The 21,403-nt window shown below is 39.4% G+C and overlaps 1 protein-coding gene across 11 annotated transcripts in view; it reads left to right on the plus strand.

Moving 5' to 3' along the window:
• Nrg1 (neuregulin 1) overlaps positions 1–21,403 on the plus strand; it is a 999,063-nt gene that overhangs the window by 462,431 nt on the left and 515,229 nt on the right. The gene's annotated exons all lie outside the window — the stretch shown is intronic.

Raw genomic sequence — 21,403 nt, forward strand, 5'->3', positions numbered from 1 at the left:
TAAACATGATATATGTGATAATGATACTACTAATCTCTATTAGTTTATCAAAAAGAACAATCTATGCTTTCATTGCTTGATCAATTTTCCATGCCTATTGCTTGTAATCTGAGCAACACTTTGAAGATAACAATATGCAATATACTATTGTTTATCTTCTATTATTTTGTTTTGAAATTCTGTGTTGTCATTTTTTATTCTTTTTGTTTGTTTGTTTGTTTGTTTGTTTGTTTGTCTTTTTTTCAATACCAGGGATCGAACTCACTACTGCCTGCTTGCAAGGCAGGCGCTTATGCCACTGAGCTAAGTCCCTAGCCCCTATTTTTTATCCTTTTTAAAATGAAAAAATTAATAAATATTTTTAACAGCTTACTTAGTCATGATTTTAGGCTCAGTACAGATTTGCCACTCTGGCATTGTTAGCATGCATTGTAGAAAATGCTAACAACTAATATATTGTATTAAGAATCCTTGGCACTTTTAAGGATATAAGCCATGGTTCTGCTCTTTCTTTTGTTTCTGGGGAAAAAAAATGTTTTTGGCCAGAGAAGCATTTTTTAATGGTCCCTTTCAATGGAATCATCTCCCAGCCAGTGTCAACAGATGTGGTATTTGTCAGATATGAAAAGGCTGCCTCCCCAAGCTAAGGATTAGCATAAACATTTCACATGCAGCGCTGAGACTGGGGTCAAACATCTTGCGCAAGTTAAGGTGTGCTCCAACAGTAAACAATAAGAAACTTTTATAACTCCAGCTAATACAACTCCTTGTTCTCCAGTTTGAACATGAAGAACAGCTACTTTGTTTTCCTGCTTCATTTGCCCAGTGCTGAAAGTCTGCTCTGGGAAGCTCCCACTGCTGGGTTTTTACCAGTAATTTCCATCTCTGCATGAAGCCTTTGGACTCAGTAACCATCCCTGAAAGTGGCTGTCCTCCTTCATCAGTTTCCTGGGTAGGGGATCAAACCAGCTATTAGGTGTCTGTTCGCACTGTGTGAAAACAAACTTTAATGTGAAGAGACTTAGAGCTTCCCTACTCTCAAGCCCCAGGAGTCTCATCCTGCCTGACCCCAGGTGTTTTGGAACTGATAGAGCAGTGGATCCATGGGGGCAGGGTTGTCTGACAGCTCAAGTTAGATATTGAATGCCCTAGTGGCCCTGGTCAGAGGACAGTGGCCATAACTTGTCTGCATATGCATTGTCCTACTTCTTCATTATTTCCCACCATGAGGTATATAGTTAGTCAGCTGCCCTTGTGGATGTGAGCATTCATAAGATGCTAGGTTAATTTTTATACTTTTAACCTACAGCATCTTTCTGAAGAGAACAAAAGAGCATTCCTTTGGAAAATCAATATTTGGCACGATCTTTTTTCTGCTTGTGTGTCCTTGATCTTCAAAGTCAACAAATAAGCCCACACTGTAGGCATTGAGTTTCTAAACATATGTTTAGCAGGGGTAATTTTCTTTCCTGAATGAAGAATGCCAGCTTCTGGTAGAAAGAAAATCTGCCTAGCAAGTGAAAAAAAGGTCCAGAGGGGCAAGTCCTACTGAGACCACTTAGCAATTCTTTCTACCATAGGCAGGACTAGAGCACAGTTTTTAAATGCTGTTCATTTATTTGCACTTAAAGTTATTAATAAGACTAGTAATGCAATAAGAACATTTGATTTCTGACATATTTTTGAAAGAATGTTAACATAAGTATAAATGCACAATTCTATCAAACATATGCTATTTAAAATATATAGTGAAAATGATGCATGCTAGACTAAGGGTCAGGTGTTTCAAGGTATATCCATGTCTGTCTTGGGTTTGAGACAATGAAGTCTTAAGACAAAATATGCAGTGCAATCATGTTACTTCTGTTAGCCTATCTTTTCCACCTCAGATAAAGCTACACTGCCAGTGTGTATGATGCACACTTTCAGAGGTGAGTTGGCAGCTGCAGTTCATCTCCCAAGTTGCTGTCTCTGTCAGCTTTGGGACAGTGGATGCCATGAGATGCGACTGCTGCTTCCTCTAACTGGGCAGATCACAGAGCAGATGGCCTGTGTCTAGGGGACATGCTGCTATGGGTTTGTTAATGGGAGGAAATGCTTCTGTGCCTTTCAAAGGAACTGCATGCATACTAATAATCCTGGTGTTTGTACTAGCAATATAACATATCATATATGAAAAACTTAAGTCAGTTACAACCAAAAGTCTTGATTCTGGTTGGTCCTGTGTTTAACTTGTACTTACAGTGAGAGCAGCACAAGGAGATAAGAAATCACTGTTCCTCACTGGACTTTGCCTGATTCACTATTTCACTCCATTTACACTGAGCCTAATACTTAACAAAATCTCAGTAACTCTACTGGATTGAAATACCTTTTAATGATATGAAATCAAACTGGACTGGTATGTTTCTCAGGGGACTTCTTTGGGGTCAACTCAGGAACAAGGTGATGAAGTACAAGCTTTTGCTCTACCAGCATTCAGTCTGACAGCTACCTTTTCTTCTTTCAAAAGCCAACAAGTCATACACAGTGAAAATAAGCACACACACACACACACACACACACACACACACACACACACATGCTATCAGGATTTCTGCTCGTTTTTTAGCTTTTCAGAGGTAGCAGTGTTTGTGGAGAAGCGCTGCGTTGGCTGATCTGCGTATACTGGACCTCACTGTGATTTCTCATCTTGCCATGCGAGGCTCCCTTAGGCTGCTGGCCATTTGCGTACGTGTCTGTTTTTCTGTCAGTTTCCCCTCCCATGAGGCCATTGTCTGCTCTGCAAGGAACAAAACTAGGAAAAACAGTAGGAAATGCTGATACTGGTTGGAACATCCTATGTGAACAAGACAGCTGTACCAGGCCCAAGGCAGTGGAGCTGGAGTGGTTCTAATCCACAGAGGCATCTGAAGGGAAGGCAGGGAGTAAAGGGGGGGGGGGGAGATAGCTGGGGCCAGAGGAGCTTTTTAGTCACAGAGGTGACAGACAGTGGTCACTACTGAATGTCTGACTATGATAAGCAGCTGCATATTATGTGTATATTTATGTGCGTGCGTGCGTGTGTGTGTGTGTGTGTGTGTGTGTGTGTTTGGGGAGATTTGTATGTCTGAGTGTAGCACTGGGCATAAATGCACCATCCAACATCCAGCCAGAAGTTTGCTTGCCTGATAGGTCCTGTACCTGTCACTAGGGACAGACAGTTACCAAGAAATGCATGCAGCAATTTCCTTCGTGGACTCTAAGGCTAAAACCATCCTCAAGATTCTGCTGTTCCCTTAATTTTTAACCTTGGTCTGGATTTTACTTTAGCTAATAATGTCATGCTGAAATGAATTCCTCCAGATGCACACTTAAACACCAAAGGTAGTTTCATGAGCACAGCAGAAAATACTGTAATAATTACAACATATCTTTGGACCTCTGCTGTATCCTCTGTTGACTGTTCCTGTTTCCCAGTTCTGGTTTCTAAGGTTCTTTGCTGAGTTTTTGATGCAGGCATATGTGTGTGCATGTTTCTGTTTTGAAACAGAATTTGAAGGTTGAGTGAAAAGTATGCTTCCTGTTGTCCTTGATTTTTATTATTCTATCTTCTGTTGGCATCTAAGTGGCAGCAGGGCAAGGCTGCCAAGATCCTATATTCAACTGGGATTTCACAGCCCCCATGAGATGTCTTCACCTTTGTTTGGGCACATCTGGCTTGGTCAACCAAGTACAAGGTGCTAGGAGTTTTGATGTAACCAAATTCAGTTGAATCCATACTAATTTCCTCTCTCCTCTTCATTGTCATTGACCCAGAAAGGTTTAAGAAGACAATTCAATACAAGGTGAAAAAATCAAGGTGAAACAAATTACTTTTTATTTTTTTACTTTAAAAAACTTGAACAAGAATCTACTGAATACCTACTTCTGATTTTATTTCCCCTACTTGGGTAAATACTATCCTTAGGTGCTTAATTGTTTTTCCCCCAAAATAAAGTAGGCATGCAGATAAATATAAGTATTATATTTCCTATAATGGCATCTTAGCACAATTCCAGATTTCTTTTTCACTATTAAAGATTGGACCCAGGACCTTATGACATAGTAGGCAAGCACCCTACCATCAAGCTGCATACCCAACCCATTTTACTTTTATCTTGAGATAGAGTCTCATGAAGTTGCCCATGCTGGACTTGCAATTGTGATCCTTCTGCCTCAGCCTCCCAAGTAGCTATGATTACACATATGTGCCACAATACCGGGTTTTCCACTTAATCTTCAATCTCAGTTTTTGTTCCCTAAATCGAATATTCAGTTCAGAATCTCTGACCTTTGTTTTAGTGCCTGGTGGCTGTCATTAATTACCCTGCTCTAGAGTACCCAGCCAGGTCCTGATTCCACTTATTAAGAGTTAGTTCCAGACTTGCACTTGTGTCCACCACAGAAAATGTAACTTTTTGCAATTCTTTTAAAGATCCTATTTTGGGTCAGCTCTATAAGTATACAAAAGGGAATCACTTGAGTTTAGAACATAAATGGACACTAACCATCATGAGAAGCCACCTCCCCATTTGTGCCTAGTTTATGAATTGATGTGTTTTCTGATTCTCCATCTCTCCTAAAATTCCCTTCATTTTCCACAGATTTTAGAAAGTTGGAACATTGCCTCCAGTTCTTTGGGCACATTTGAAAAAGCAGAAGCAGAAGACCAGGTGCAGCCTTAGTGATTACAGTTTTTATGGCAGTCAGTACATGGCAATGAAGAACTAATGTAAATCTGATACTGAGTAGGCACAGAGGATGCCTCAGATGGAGTTTGAGCAACTGAAAATCTTAGGTGTATATTGAGAACATGTGAGCAAACAAGAAAGCTCTTTGTTTGGTGTCTCTGGATCAAGATGCAAAGTTTGAAGTAACCAGAATGTTATTTACTAGGACATTTTTGTATTCATCCAGGACAGGCCAGTGAATTTAATTGGTTTCTTTAGGTGAACATCTTCATAATAGATCTTCTGAAAGATCCCAATGTGTTTCTTAATTAGAACCTGACCATAACTTCCTACTGAGTAGCTTTGTTGATTCCTCTTTTCTTTGGGAAAATGTATACCTTGACAAAAGTGCTTCTGTGAGGATCAGTCAGCTCCATAAGTTTCAGAGTGTATCAGCCACCATGTAGAGTCTACTAAATCCTCTTTATGTGAAAATGATACTCAAAATGAAGATGGAAACTCAACAATATTAGTGACCAATAATCAATTTTAAATAGTCAAGTGTCAGCCACACACGGTGAGAAATCTCTGAAATCCTAATGCTCTGGGAGGTTGAAGTAAGATCACAGGTTCATAATCAATCTGGGAAATTCAGATATATTTTTTTTTCCTAATGAGTAAGGATTAGCTTAGTGCAGAGACCCTGTGTTCAATCCCCAGAAGGGGGAGGAGGCATTTTCTTTCTTTATTTTGTATTTACTGTCAGTAATGCTAATGTTATTATTAACAAAGATATTCTTATATCCTACCATATATTCATTTTCTGAGAAAGATGTCATTTGTTACTTCTACCTATTGAATGAAGTAAGCTATTAAGTTGTATAGAACTCCAATTTCTCCAAAAAGTCGTTTCGAAAAAGACAAAAAACCATAAAAAATGTATGCCAAAAGCAAAAAAGGGAAGAAGAGGAAATTGAGAGATTATCATGAGAATTTAACAAAAGAATTATATGCCTAACAAGACATATGATGTGAAGTGAAAAGTAGTAAATATTAATTTCCTTCCTTCCCTGGGTAATTTATCTCCAGATCCCTCCTTCTTTTTTTGGCAGACATTTGGACAGGAACATGGTGGGTGGGCCAGTCAGACAGATTGGAGTGTTGGTCCCCAAAGAGAGGAAAGCTCTGGTCTCCTGAGCCCCAAAACATAGCCAATTCCAACACTGCCCTTTCCTTTGGAGCATGCCCGCCCCAGTACTGTAAACTCTGGTAAATGAGCCCTGGGACTTACGCCTGGATGCATTTTTCTCCTTAGTGAGAATTAAGTGTGTCTAGGGGCAAAGGCGTGAATGTGTTTGGGAGGAGGATTTTGGGAAAGAACAGGACTGGTGATCAGTGTGCACTCCACCTCATTCGTGTAGGGTTTGAGGCTCGTTCTGGGAAGTGACTCACCCATCTGGAACACTCATAGTGCTCGGCAGGCTGTGTGCTGTGCTGTGAGGTAAGTGGAGTTTCCTGCGATGGATTCTTCCCCTGCCTCCTCTGTGTCTGTCTCTTCCCATCTTAAACTTGCATGTTCCATCCACACTTGCTTTCTTCTGCGCTCTGAAGGTGTCCAAATTGTCACATCATTCTAGCGTGCCAGTAGTTTCAATGTGATTGGAATCATAATATAGATGTTTTTATTAAAAAAAAAATTTCAGAGCCAGAGGTTTAGCTCAGCAGCAGAAGTGCCTGCTTGGCAAATGCAAGGTTGTGTGTTTGATCCCCAGCACACACACACACACACACACAGACACACACACACACACACACACACACACACACACAAGACAGGAGTAACAAAAGAATTTCAGGTATATAGTATTTTCATTCAAATAATAAATTTCTCCTTTTAAAGTTAAACATAATTTTTAATATTCAGCATCATTTCCATTAGAGAAATGCAAATTAAAACAGCACTGAGATTCTGTCATATTCCAGGAAGAATGGCTACCTTTAAGAAATCAAATAAGGGCAGTGTGGCCCACTGCAGCCCTTCCAGGGGGAGAACCAGCAGTGTCTCCTGAGATCCATGCCATGTTGGAACTTAGGACTCTGGGAAGCCAAGCCAGTACCTCCCTTCTCTGGTATGCAGCGGCAGTGTGGCCCACTGCAGCCCTTCCAGAGGGGGAACCAGCAGTGTCTCCTGAGATCCACGCCATGTTGGAACTTAGGACTCTGGGAAGCCAAGCCAGCACCTCCCTTCCCTGGTAAGTGGAGGCAGGGTGGCAGACCGCAGCCCTCCCAGGGGGAGAACTAGCAGTGTCTCCTGAGATCCACGCCATGTTGGAACTGAGGACGCTGTGAAAACAAATGACCATCCTGCCTCCCTGCTTAACAATAGTGAACCTACTGCTACATGGCCTAGAGTCAAATATCCCACTTCCCCTATCCTCCTTCTCCTTACCCCCCCCCGCCCATTAGCAAATGGGAACCAGAAATCTGAGCATCTCCTGGGAGGTTGACCACAGCAAATAAGGGGGACTTCCTTCTACCATTTCTTTGAAGGCAAATATTTTTATTACTGTTTTGCTCTTTTCTGATTAATGGTACTGCTCTATCCAATATTCTGTTTTGATAAGTTCTATAGTGTTCTATGTTTCATCTCATTCTGATATACGTGATTGAAAGAACAACTATTGTAAAGATACCAAAATATACTGTGATACCTATTACTGTTATCCCGGTAACCTGCTGTGAAGTTCTGTACCAATTTCACTGTATGATCTTAGTTGGCTTTATTCTGACTTGTTCTGTTGTATACTTTATAAAAAAAAAAGAAATCAAATAATAATAAATGCTAATGAGGCTGCTGGAAAACATGGAGCCCTTCTACACTGTTGGTGGGAATGTAACCTAGTTAACCCTCTTATAGAAATCAGTACGGAGATTCCACAGAAAACAAAAAGTAGAAATTCCATTCAACCCACCTATTTTCCTTCTAAGTATCTTCCTAAAAGAGTTAAGATGTCATATTACAGCAGTGTATGCATACCCATGTGTATGGCAGCATAGCTCATAATTGCTAAATGTTGAAAGCAATCTCTATATCCATCAACAGAGGAGATAAAGAAAATGTGATATATGGCTGGGGATTAAGCTCAGTAGCATAAGCGCCTGCCTGGCAAGTGTGAGGTCCTGATTTCGATCCTCAGCACCACAATAAATAAATAAATAATAAATAAATTAAAATGTGATGTTTATACATAGGAGAGTACTACTTTGCTGTAAATAAGGATAAACTTCAGTCACTTTTAGAAAAATGGATGCCTTTTGAGGCCAGAATTTTAAGTGAAATGAGGCACACAAGTTTAAATATGTTATGATTTTTCTTATAAGAGAAACATAAAATAAAAGATAGACAATAGAAAATAGAGAGACAGACCTTTGCATAAGGAAAGGGGGCCAAGAGATGGAGGCGATAAGGAGGTGTGGGAAGGGGTGAAAAAAGAATTAAGATGGGCTATGCAAAGGTACTAACTCCTCATCAGGAGGGTAATTATGTACTGGAAGCTAACAACAACAACAAAATTAAGTGTGCCTTTATTGAAAAACTAACAAACTCTCTAGTTACATTTCTGCCAAAGTCCCAGAAACTGAGTTATGATTGCCTCTCTAGGCGAAATACGAAAAGTCAAAAATAATAATAAAGCGTCAGACCTTAGCTACCGCCCTTGTCTGCTGCCTGTTCTGTATTGATGATTATACCCAGAACCAGTGTAGCTCCTATTTCCCATAGTCCTTGTAATGCTAAGTGTTGGGCGCTGCGTTTCATCTCTCCTCATGTGCTGGCTCTTTTTGTGTCTCTGGGCTTCCTCCTTTTTCCCCCCCTATATTGAAGGTCTTGAGAAGTTCCTCAGGACTTTCCCCCTTGATGGCACTGCTAAGAGACCTGAAGGTAACATCAAGCAAACATTTGATGTCTAAGTCATTTGTAGCCAGAATAAGTTCAAAGGAGTTCTTTCTTGAACTCTTAGGAATTCCTGGTCCCAAATAAGGCCATCTTCTGTCTACGTTTCCTTGTTCTCATCATCCTCAGAGGGAGATGCTTGGGCTGAGCTTTCCCTGAATGACCCTTTAACAGACTTCTGCATTAGCATTTGGTAGAGGAACTGGGTCATCGTTGCCTTCACTGTCCATTCCCAAGCATGGCATCGTGGTCTTCTTAGTAACAGAATCTGGAAATTCCTACATCAACTTCAGATTTCTGTCCATTAGAACTCTGCAGATTAATGGAAGGCCTAGTCTTTGGCCTTAAGGAAGAAGCAGATGAAATCAGGGTGGCATCCATAGGAGGACACCTAGGAAAGATAAATTTCTTGAAAGAACTTCAGTACAAAGGCCGAGAAAAAAAAAATGAGAAGGTTTTGATTGATAAGACCTTTAAGCTTGTCCCTTAAGCAAACATCATCCCACTTGGCACTTCATTAGAGAGGCCCCAGCTTGCCTGCATTAGTTCATCCTAACTTTGAGGTTGAGGGCTAAGATGTAAGACATGCTATCTATGAAGAGCTTAGATTTCTTGCTTTACTCTTTGGCTTTTTGGAGTATGATGCTTAAAATCTATAAACCAAGTAAAGCACACCTAGTGCCAATGAGCAGAATTGAATTTTCTACCTTCATTACTCTATGTGAGATCAAATGTTATTTAATCTTTTAAAATCTTCACTATCCATTGTTTTCTAATTGACGTATTTAAGAAAAATAAAATATTGTTAGGACCCATTATTGGAAAGAATAAATGACCTTTGTGACCACTGTTTGTGGTCACATAGTAGACATTTAAATATTAGAGATGGATGACTAGGGAAATAAAAAAAAACTAACATTTGGGGTCCATTCACTATCCCCCGAGTTTAGGCAATTATAGATACCATTTCATCAAATTTTCCCATCTCTGCAAGAAGTGTGTTAAAATTTTCAGTTGGAAAATGTAATCATAAATAAGCAGACTCACATTTGAATTTTTTAAGTAATTTGCCCAGGTTTTTAAAGTTGTTATAGAGCTGAGAACTAATCCAGCTACTCCCCAGAGGCAATGTGTTGTTTCACAGTAATTAAGAGGAAAATATTTGAGAAGGTAAATATTTGGGGGCTGAAAACCCGTTTAGAGTTATGTGTACTAGTTACATGGATATATTCAAGGAATATCATGAATGTCAATCTTCTCATCCTCAAAGTGGGAATAGTACAATTTCTCCTCCTTCTCAAAAAGAGAATTTCTTCACACTGTGGGTTTGTTTACTTTTCAAAAGCATTGTATATGCTTTTATGAGAGATGCAAAGAACAAAAGGTTAAAAGTTTTCTACAGTGATACATGACACAATTCACTGGAAAATAAACATTTTAAAATTATATTGAATGAACATTACTGGGCATGTCAAAAGGGCTCAGTGTGATATCAGTGCATGCAGACAGTGTGTGGTTTTAATTTAAGAACACTTCCCATTGAGAGCAAGTGCAGTGCAGTGGAAAGGAGCACTGGTGTTTTTGTCTGAATATATGTGTCCTCCAAAACTTTATGTGATAAGGTCGATCCTTTCAGAAGTATAGACTGTACTTTTCTGAAAACAGTATCATCTACTCCTGTATGTGTCCTGGTCCAGACAGCCTTACCCTTCCTCACCTGGGCTGTGCACCCCCACATCCCTTCTGCCTATAGGTGCGCCCTCCCATTCTCAGTAGCCATAGTGATCAATAGATGCTAAATGGGTCCTTTTCTACAAATCTCCCTGGAACCTGTCTCTCTCCTCCATTCCCCTGTGTTCCCCTCCTCCTTCCCCATTCTCCTTCTCCTCTTCTTCCTCTTTATTTTCCTCTTTCTCCTCCTCTCCTTTTCCTTCCTCCTCCTCCTCCTTCCTCTTCCTTTTTTAAAATCTCCGTCTCTATTTCTATCTTTCTCTCTCGCATTCTGTCTCCATTCTCTCCCCCTTCCTCTGCTATATGAAGATGGAGACAAGCTTTCACTGACTGACCGACATCTTCAGCCTGGCTCGAAGTTTCTGTACAGTACTTATGTTTATGGCTTTATGTGTTTTCTTTAAAAGTAATTTATAAAGTCTGTAGTGTTAGAATATTGGTTTAAATCCCTGTACTTTAGAGTGTAGAATTAGTAGATACTAGGTGATTGTTTTGATTTTAGAGAAAGTGGAAGAAAACTAAAATGATCACTATATGCCAAGAACTTCAGTGTGTGATTATCTGTGTAAAATACATTAAAATGATTTTCTTCAGTCAGTTGTAATAGTTTATAGGAGAAACAGTTCCTCCCTATATTTCATTGTCACAATTTAGAAAAGTTCTCTGCTCTGGATTTTATCTATCCTGGTTACTAACATACAGAAACATGATGAACGGTTACAAGCTCTTTGCAAACATGAAATTCAAGGAGAATACCAAGTATCTGATCCATGCAGAGTTGAGCCTTATAATTCTTTCATCTGCTACAGCTGGTTTTCTTGTCAGCACAAGGTAGATTATGAATTTTTTAAAAATATGTCTTCGATATGTATTGATTGAATTTATTAAAATACCTTATTACCATATCTATTTGCTTATAAGAAGGCTTCCTCATAGGTCAAATATAAGTCTCAGAAGATAACCTTACAGATGAAAATACTGCAGAGCTACCAATGCTACATAACACTTAAAATAGCACCTTTCCTTATTTTTATGTACACAAAGGAAAAAAAACATATCAACGTTCTCAAACCTTCTCGAGTGAACCTTTTAGACTTAATGTTACAATTCAGTGTAAAATACCCATTTTAATTTGAACATCTCTCACTGAGATGAACATCTCTCACTGAGGAGATGTTAATTAGAACATCTCTCACTGAGATGTGTGGCAGAGAGGAACAAGAACTGTGGTGCTGTGGTCTGAATATGTGCTTCCTTCCAAAATTCCTACATGAGAACCTGCTAATAAATATGATAGCACCAAGATGCGGGAAGGTTGGGAAGTCTCTAACCCAGGTGGGTTCTGTGCTTATGAACTGATTAGTGCTCTTATAAAAGAAGTCCCTTAGCATTTTTTCTCTTTCACCTTTTTCCATGGAAAGGCACCATAAAAGGAGTCATTTATGGAGCAAAAAAGTGAGTCGTCTTCAACCACTTCTGGTTCTAGAAATAAAGAAAATAGAAATAAATTAGAAATTCCTTATGAAGAGCAGTAATTGATACAGGATAATAATATTAAATCAAATGTATGTTAGCAAGAAGCAAGACAGCTGCTACAGATTTAAGAGTGCATCTGGACAGAAAATGCAGACAGCCCATATACCAAAAAGGAAATGATGTGTTCGCCCAGGGAGATCACTGAGACTGAGATTATTTCTTCACATGTCAAGAGGTTAACTGGATGGAAGTCCTGGGAAAGGTATCAGAGAAAGGCCAGGAGAAGATTAATTAATTGATTAATTAAATACCTGAGCACTTTGCTTCTTTCAAAATGAGAGAAGCAGTGAATCAAACTCTCAAGTGGACAAACCATACCATTAAAAAAAAAAAAAAAAAAAAAAAAAACAAACCAGTAACAGGGCTATTGGAACAAAAATCTGCAAGTTGAAGTCACATCTGAATGCAGAGAGTGTGTCTGGGTTGATGACACGTCAGGTGCAGTCTAGATTCAACTTCACAGTTTGGGCAGAGAGGGGCCCCAGTGTCCTCGAGGTTGAGATCCTGGGAAGAATGACTTCTAGCGACAACTTGAACAGTGGAAAGGAAAACCCACAGGCTCCGAAGCCTCGGTGTCTAATACTTGCTGGAGAAGTAAGCAAGGAATGAAAGGGAGACAGCCAGATGAAGCAGCTGGAACCAGGAATCTTGGTCAGGTGACCTGGCAAGAGTGTTTATGAGCTGGAAGCACAAGGGCAGATATAGGGCCAAAGTTTTACTGTAAGCCTCTAACTTTAGTATTCTACCTGTGAGGTCCAGAGCCTTGAGTTGTAGTTCATAGAGTTTGGGTGTTACAAAGGATTCTACATAGGGTCAGTAAGCCTATATATATATATATATATCCATCAGCCTCTGCAGTTTTTCCAATGAGGAAAATGGGACCACTTAACAAAGGAGGGAGGTGGAAATTCTTCCTCAAGTCTGCAAAGGTCTTAACAGTTAGGCTAAATGCAGTAAAATTTAAAAATAAGGCTGATGGCTTATAATATAACTTCTGCATTGAGGGGTCTGCAATTGTGTCTGCATAATTTTCTTCACCTTAATTAGCTTAATTGTGGAATTATTTTCAGATATTCCAATAGAGATTAAAAATTGCTAAATAGAAATAAAAAGACAGTGCCATGCTGCAGAAGGTAAGAGGTTAGTAGAGAAATGACTCATGCTAGTGATGAAGTTTGAGAGTGGCAGTGAATGAATGCCTATGATATTTCTACTTAAGAAAACTTGATGGCTTTGTCACATAGTCTAACTTTAACTTTTATTATAAGCAGAAATTTATGCATCTAAATCATGTTGGAAAACATTTGAACTCTGAATTCTATTCATCTATATAAATATTATCCTTTGAGGGTATTTAATTCATACTTACAGCTCAGATAATGTAAGGAATGACCAATGATTATGAAATATTCTTAACAACATTTTCTTTCTTTCCTTTCTTTCTTACTAATTTATGTAGATGTGTTTATTTACTTGAGACAGAATCTCACTGTGTAGGGCCAGCTGACCTATGGAGCTAGGCTAACTGAGGCCTTGAACTCTGCATCAGCCTCTGGAGGGCTGGGATTACAGGCATGCACCACTAGGCCCGGGTTACAACTTTTGTTTAAATAGCAAACTCCTTTCATGTCATCCCAACATCCATTTATACAGAACATTTCCGATCAGTCCGTAATTTATGAGAACATACGTATCACAAATTGGCTCTGAGTTGTTTGCAGTCCAGAAATGATTGTATCAAAGAGTGTTCAACTGGTTGAAAGCACAGGTGATCTTATAGGAAATACAATGTACTAATTAATCTGTGAATCAAATTTGCTGGTAAACTTTCAGATCAAAACTAGTTTTAAACTTGGATAAAAGCTGTAAATTTATTGTCTAAATAAATTTGCCTGATCTATCTATCTGTGATCTATCTAATCTATCATAAGAGCCCAGCAACCCACTCAAACTTGTCCAAGAATACATTTTAAGGGTACCATAAGTAGAGGATATTAACAATCATATATGATAGTAATTCTTTGGGAGGAGGAGGTATCCTATATTCTGGTCAAGTGTTTAATAGAAAAGGGGACCTTCATTCCTCATAGAGCAAAAATGAGAGACACAGATTTCTCTTAATGTAAAAAAAATTCATCAATGCAGTAGAATCTGCAGTGAGGCAAGGGATTTTTATTTCTCAGACGGAGTGGGGAGAGAGGTGACAAGCAGAGATGGCCACCACTCCCAAAAGTCCCCTGGCATTTTAATGTGTGTCCAAGGCCATCACCTTTTCAAATTTCCCCACAAGGCCTGCCCTGCCATTCATCAGTGTCCGGACTCATTGCGCTTAAACTGTGGCTCCTCTTCATTGTCCTCTAGACAAGAACTCCTTTTCTGCTTTTCAGAATAAATGGCTACATCTGTTAACAACAATGAAAAACCAATGGAGTGTGCAGCAGGAGCTGTGCTTTTTCTTTCCTGCCTTTTAAATTCTGGGGGAAAGGAGACAGAGCAGAGAGAAGCTAATGCTAAGAACACAAGTGTCATAGGTGTGCCTAACGGAGGGCTGTGTTTTTTGGAAATTACATCAAAGTGGTTTGGAGGTGCAGATGAAAGAGATGCATGGAAGGAAGGAGGGGGAGAGGTCGGTGCAGCTCCCCCAGCCAACTCCTTTAAGTAGAGTAAGAAGGGACCAGTCAGTGACAGGGCTGTTAAATAGGTAACATGGCGGGTAATATGAGAAAAATATAGTATGCACCTTGAGACCCTTCCATCCCCAAACACTGCAACCATGGGAGAAGGCTAAGGAAGGAGGTGGTGGGGTGGGGTGAAAATGATTGAAGTGTGCTCTGTGTGCAGATTATCTACCGAAAAGAAACTCATTAATTTGAATAACCAGTGAACGATGAGTGGAGAAAGTAAACAAGGAGCAGTCTCCCAATGTACATACCAGTTATGCTTTAAATTTCCTTTCGTTATTGACAGTCTCTCCATTGGGATCTGACCTAGACTAATTCAACTGATTAAGAGATGGGCCAATTGTAGGAAAAAGTAGGGAAAACAGACCAAATTGTGTTGTTGCGGAAGAAAATGAGGGCAAATTTAGGCCCTACCACTATCCATTAACAATCGCCACTCAGAATTTAAGGTTATTTTTGGTTTGCAAAGAAAATGCATGTGAAGTATAAGGCAACCAGGAACTCCTTAAAATTATCTCACTGATAGCAAAACACTACGTGCCATTTGTTTTAGAAATCACGAATTCCAGTGAAAAGCTATTTTAGAAATCTTGCTTAAGTTTAAGTTTCTGTGCATTACTGGCATCCCAGAAACTCAAGGTTGGAAAACATCTGAATCTGTGAGTATACTTGGGAAGAAATCAGTAATGGTTTCCCTTTGTTGGATATAAGAAGAAGTCTAAGTGCAAGAACCAGGAAACCACTGGTGATCTGAAAAGCTGGTGGAAGATTCAGGACCAGCTTAATTCTAGGGATCAATCCTCATCTTGGCTGGCCGGCTTCCTTCTAAGACAACATAATAGAAATGGCATGCTGGAATCCATGCACTGGGAGCAAGTCCTGCTGCACACATGCTTGCAAGAAAACGGCAAGCAAGTTTTCAGGGCAATTGTCCGCTGGAAACTCCTTTCCCGTTCTCTCTTAGCTACCTGTCTCTTTATGGAGGAGGAGGGAAGTCTTTAAATTAGAGTGCTGAAGCAGCCAGCGCTGCGAGAATCCAGACTTCAAAGCAGATCAGCAGACTCAGAACCAAGCGAGTCCCCCACACACGCACTTTAGGCCAAGCTGAGAAGGAAGGACAGTGCAGCTTTGGCGTCCTCTTGTCTCCTCCTGTCCCTCCATCTCTTCGTCCTCTAACTCTTTCTGTCTCTTCTCACAGTGGTGTGTTAATGGGACCCCACACACTCATTCTTCCTGCCTTCTTCTTTTCCCTCCCAGCCCACGTGCATTTCCTCTGTGCACCCTGTCTTCTGCTTTCCTTTCCTTCTCCCTCCTTCCTTCTCTCCTTCTTCCCCTCAGTCTCTCCCTCCCTCCTTTCCCTTTCTCTGCAAGGCCTTCTTCCCAGTTTCCACCCATGTTTTCATGCAAAGCACTTTTGAATTCTAGCCATCTGTTAATACAAGGCAGTGAAAAATGTTGAAGTCACATCAAATTCCACTTGCTCTGCCAGTTAAAAATACAGATGCTTCCTGTTTTATGCTTTCCTCTCACTTTCTCTGCAGTTTAAACATGAAAATATGTTCCATGATAAAAACCAGCACATATCCCCTTTCATCAGGAAACATATTCCAAACAGTGAAGGGGGGGGGGCTACCTTCTCAAGTGCATCAAGCAAACTTGAATGTTGGGGGATTCATACTTGGGCCCATAATTTAATAAAGCAAGAACATAATTATTCACAACTATCACTTTTTATAGATGAAGAAACTGAGATTGCAGGGAATTATAATTGTTCTCATATGTGCTGTACATCAACTTGCCAAAGTTCACATCAGTTTACATTTTCACTCAATATGATTGGGCCTCAGTTGTTCCGTGATCCCTTTTTGCTGTCCTCTGCTCTGAGACAAGGGCCTTTCGGCTACTGGGGACAGCCAAGTCACTGAGCAATGGAACATTAGCTGGAAACTCAGTCAATTGCTGGCGTGAACAAGGCAAAGTACCACCAGGATTCAAGACAGCTGGATTCTGGACACACAATCTGTAACTCGCTACCATCAGACTCGGGACAGAAATTTCTACTTTTTCCATAAATGGAGCTAGGAGCCCTGATCTTTAAATTTCCTTGCTGCTCTTTGAATCTTGATGGATTTTTTTTTCCCCTCTCATGACTTTTCTGCTGATTCACAGTATAGAAAATTGGCCAAGTTACTATCATAAATCCTAATTTTTCTAAGTGCAAGGAAAGAATAACATGTTCTGCTGTTTTCCTAGCATATAGGTACTAAAGAATCTTGCATTAAAGTGACAATCTTTAGAAATTACATTTAGTTTCTTATACTCTCTTACAGACAGTTATTCCCTGATGCTAGAATACAGTGGCCATACAGCTAGGTAATGCCCTGGCTCTGGTTGTGTTACAAAACACTGTCTTCATTCTCATCCTCTTTCATTCTATCATGTATTTGTTGGCCTGTGGTCCTGGGAATCATAGACCCTCACATAAAGTAGGCAAGTGCTCTACCACTGTGCTATGTTCTCAGCCTCACTGTGACTTTTTATATTTTTATAACAGTCACAGTATTATCATACGGAGCTTTGCATGAAGCTGTGTTTTTTATCTGTGCATGCCGTCCCATTCTAGTATCTTCTCTTTCAGTACCTTGGACCTCACATATTAATGCAAAGTAGAAGCTTTCTTGCTGCATTTTGACTTCTTACTTTCATATTCAGTGATTCACTGGGTTCTTACTGGTTTTATTTCTTTGTTTTATTTCAAATTTTCAATTTCCCTTTGTCTTTTCCATAGCACTCTAATCCAACCTATCATTGCCCCTCTACTGCACTACTGAACAGCCGTCAAAATGCTTTCTTCAGATGCCCACTTGACCATGTCACCCACTGTCTGAATGCCACTAATGGCTTCCAGTGGCTTAGAAATGAGTCAGGAACCCCAGCAGACCTAAGAGAGGCAGCCTGGCCATGAACTCATCCAATGTCCTAATCTTTCAGCTCCACTATCCCTCTCTCTCTATGGACACATGGGCTTTGCATGGCATTGTGGTTATCTTTCCCCCTGCTGAGATCTTCTTAACACTTCTGCTTCCAGTTTTGTATTAATTCTCATGTCCTCTGTGCAGCCACCCCTGACCTTTCTGGGTCAGTTCCTTCTATTCGTCCTCCTTCTGCTGTATATCTTTGATTTCATTGCATTGACCATAGTTATAATCTTGACATCTTCTCCCTCACTAGATTTCACATTCTGTAGTAGCATCTGTATTCCAGATACAAATCCTAATGTCTAGCATAATACCTGACACACTAGTCATTGAACGTCTGGTCTGTGAATAACTTAATAGATGAAAAGAAGGAATACAACTCCTCGAAGTCAGGACTATCCTCCTATCCCTTCATATATGAGGTTGGATCCATAGAAAGCAAAATTCAGTGTTGAAAAAAAAAAAAGAGGTTGATGAGCACTGTTGTGCCTACTGGGATAGGAAGTTCAGATTTTCTTTTTAAGCAGTGTTGCAATACACAATATTTGTAGGGTGCAAGAGTGTCTTCTATAAAATAACTGTGGATCAGAATAACCCCCAAGCACAAATCTCAATATACTGCAGCGAGAAACACCTCAAAGTCGACTTAAGACTTCATTTCTTCATATATAAAAAGAGAAATACTCCAAGACAAATTTATAAGTGATATAAATTCAAATAAAAAAGAAATCACTAGGACATGTGCCCTGAGACCAAATTTAAACTGTGCTTTAAAAAGTAGGGTTTAAACAGCAAACTATATTGTTTATTTCTTACAGATGCATTTATATTTTGATTATTCTCCATTTGTTCTCCTCATACACTCCATCTAGTTCCCCCAGACTCTGTTGGGAGACACTGACGTGCACCTCTTCAATAGGACTTCCTCATCCTCTGTCTTTGAATGAGTTTGTGCAGAAAGGCACCAGGAGGGTTTTGGGGATTAAAGGCTAATTCCTAGGCATTCACTTTCTGGCTTTCTCTGGCTTGGCCACTATTGGCAATAGCTAATTTCTGTTCTGAGAATCACAGTTCCTTTGGAATCTTCTGAATTACAGATGAAGGTCTCAGTGGATTTCCCTTCAGAACTAGGAGTGACCTCCTAATGGTGACTGCCAAGACACTTAACAATTTTCTTTATACATTCACTTGTGGGTGTCATGTTTCTTGCCAAGAATTAGTTGTAAACAATATTTAAACAAAACAAAACGTAAGGCTGTCAATGAACATGTTCTTGAGCAAAATGTTTTATTTTTCTCCTCTTGTTTGTTTGGTTAAGGTAATATATATGCTTTGTTTCAAATTAAATCATGAGACGGGTCATTTTAAAATGGTTGCTACAAACTTACTGGCAGAATTACGTATGTTTCTCTAAGTAGAATAGAATCATCAGGCCAAGAGAAAATACAGCAACTGCCCTCCATCCTCAAGACACACATACATACTATACTGCGTGGATCTTCAGAGAAAATAAATTAATAAAAGGCCAGCTGTGGACCCCTAGGTGTAAATCTAGGTGTACCTAGCTTTTCCCTGGTTATAAACATTCTAATCATAAAAGACTGAAAAAGGAGAAATTGTTGGAAGATAGATTTTTTTTTAAAGAGTTGGGAGCTGAAGGGAGAAGACAGTGCAATTAGGACGTTTGGATTTGGAGGCCAGTAAAAGTCACTGTCTCACATCCATTCTGATGATGTCCATTCTAAGACGGTGAGCCCTAGGTAGTCACCCCACTCTGCCCACCCAGGGCGAGGGAGGACTCGGTGCTGACCAGCTGTGGATTAAGAGAGCCACTGACTCCTCATCGGCCCTCGCACATAGGTGTGGTAAGGAAAACAGTGTGTGACACATAAGCAAAACCTTCCGCAGGTTAGCTCTGGAGTAGATCAAACAATAAAAGCTCTAGTTTTTCATGCACTCATCAACATGGTCTTTAGCAGTAGTAAAACCGTAGTTTAGAAAGGATCATGTAGAATGATACACTTTAACTTGTTAAAGTGCAGTGGTCTCTTAAAGCAATAATAATAAGGCTTTATGTGACACTTGGAAATAGAATTATTTCTTCTCTTGTTAGTTGCAGTATTTTTAAAACAATTTTTAAAAATTTTAAACATTTTGGTGGATTAAAAATATAGAATATATATAATCATTAGAGAAATTGAATACATTATATGATGTTTTTGTTAAAAAGGCTTACATTATTATAATGATTAAGAAGTAAATTAATCTGAGAACTCTTATAATGATATTCCTAGTAATCATAGTGGAATGAATCATCCTATTATTAAGATTATTCAAGTAGCATATTTTTAGCAATAAAGGTTTTCAATGTGTGTTACAATGGAATGTGGTAATAAGAGAGCTGTGATTTGGGCTTATATGTTAGACATGCTGAGCTAGATTCATTTATCTTCCATCTTATTAAGAAGACAAGTCGCAAGAATTACCTTAGGCAGAAAAATGAGTGTATGATTCTGATGTAGGAAGAGACTATGTTTCTTCCCCTGTGAGGCATCTTACAAAAGTGAAATGCAGATAAACAGTATAATGCAGAGGGAAGGCCCAGGAGAATTCTGCAAGCAATACTCAGATATCCATATAGCTTCTAGTCAGGCTTTTTCTCACCTCTACAAGTACACTGGACTCATGTGAAAGATCAGGAGGAAAGTGGATACATTCACATTTGAAGACGGAGGGATGAGATACAAGGAGCTCCTGTTTAGTGAGTTCTGACTGGACGAGGATGGGAGTGACTTTCCCAGCACTTCCCCAGAGATCATTCTCACTGTTTCTCACACCATTTGGGAACTAAGTCTTTATCAGTGTCTTTGTTTTTCAAAGGAGGAACTGAAGAGTCCATAAGGGGCTTGTTATGTCACAACAGTAGTTACTGTGGGGCTAAAATTTGACTCCAAGTCCATGCCCTTAACCAGTAAGTGAAATAGGTTGCAATTTCCATGTTCCAGGTATACACACATGCATACCATCAGACATTTGCAGGTAGTGAAGTCCTAAATCTGGCTTGGTGCTAATGCTACAGTCCTAGTGGGTACCACCTTTATACACACAAGAGATTTTCACAGAGTTCACACAGTTTAAATGCAATTAAACCTCATAATTTTATATTATTAAAATATATTAAAATTAGGCTAATATACAAAAGACTTTTTTAAGCAAAAATTTTATAGAAGCCCTCCATTTACAAGCACAAGTACTTTCAAGAAAAATCCTTATTTCTGTTCTGTTGAATGATATCTAAATTCTTCCAGGAAAGTCTTAAAATATCAGCTACTCTTTCTGGGCATGAATACCTAAGTTGACTGCAGTTTTTGCCTCATGACTTAATGATGTCCTTGACTTACCTTGAAAATTGATTATATGTAAGGGAATGCTCTCTCCACAGATGCAGACAGCTGTAGCTACAAGTGATGAAAGCTAAAATATAGTAAAAGATACTTACACTCACATTTTGTTTCCCTTATTGAGACCATAGTGGTGTTTTAGAAGCATCATTCGGCAGGAAAAAGTAGCCTTTCAAGTCTTTGAAGTTTTTTTTAACTATTAATAAATATCGAAGTGTAAATATTTTTGTGATCCACTGAGCCAGAATTTCTGGAGCTATCAATTCTCATCTAGTTCTCCCCATTATTTCTCTCATCAAATATTGTTTCATTACAAAGAATCAAAACCACTGAGCTACTGGTAGCTGAAAAGTTCACATGACTTAACATTAGGAAGTCACTACATGAAATACTAACTCAAATTCTGAATGAGTAAATAATGGAAATTTGGCAG

Source organism: Cavia porcellus, unplaced genomic scaffold, assembly GCF_034190915.1.
Source record: "Cavia porcellus strain 051 isolate PalLab524CR breed Dunkin Hartley unplaced genomic scaffold, mCavPor4.1 scaffold_29, whole genome shotgun sequence".
In the NCBI taxonomy this organism is placed as follows: Eukaryota; Metazoa; Chordata; class Mammalia; order Rodentia; family Caviidae; genus Cavia; species Cavia porcellus.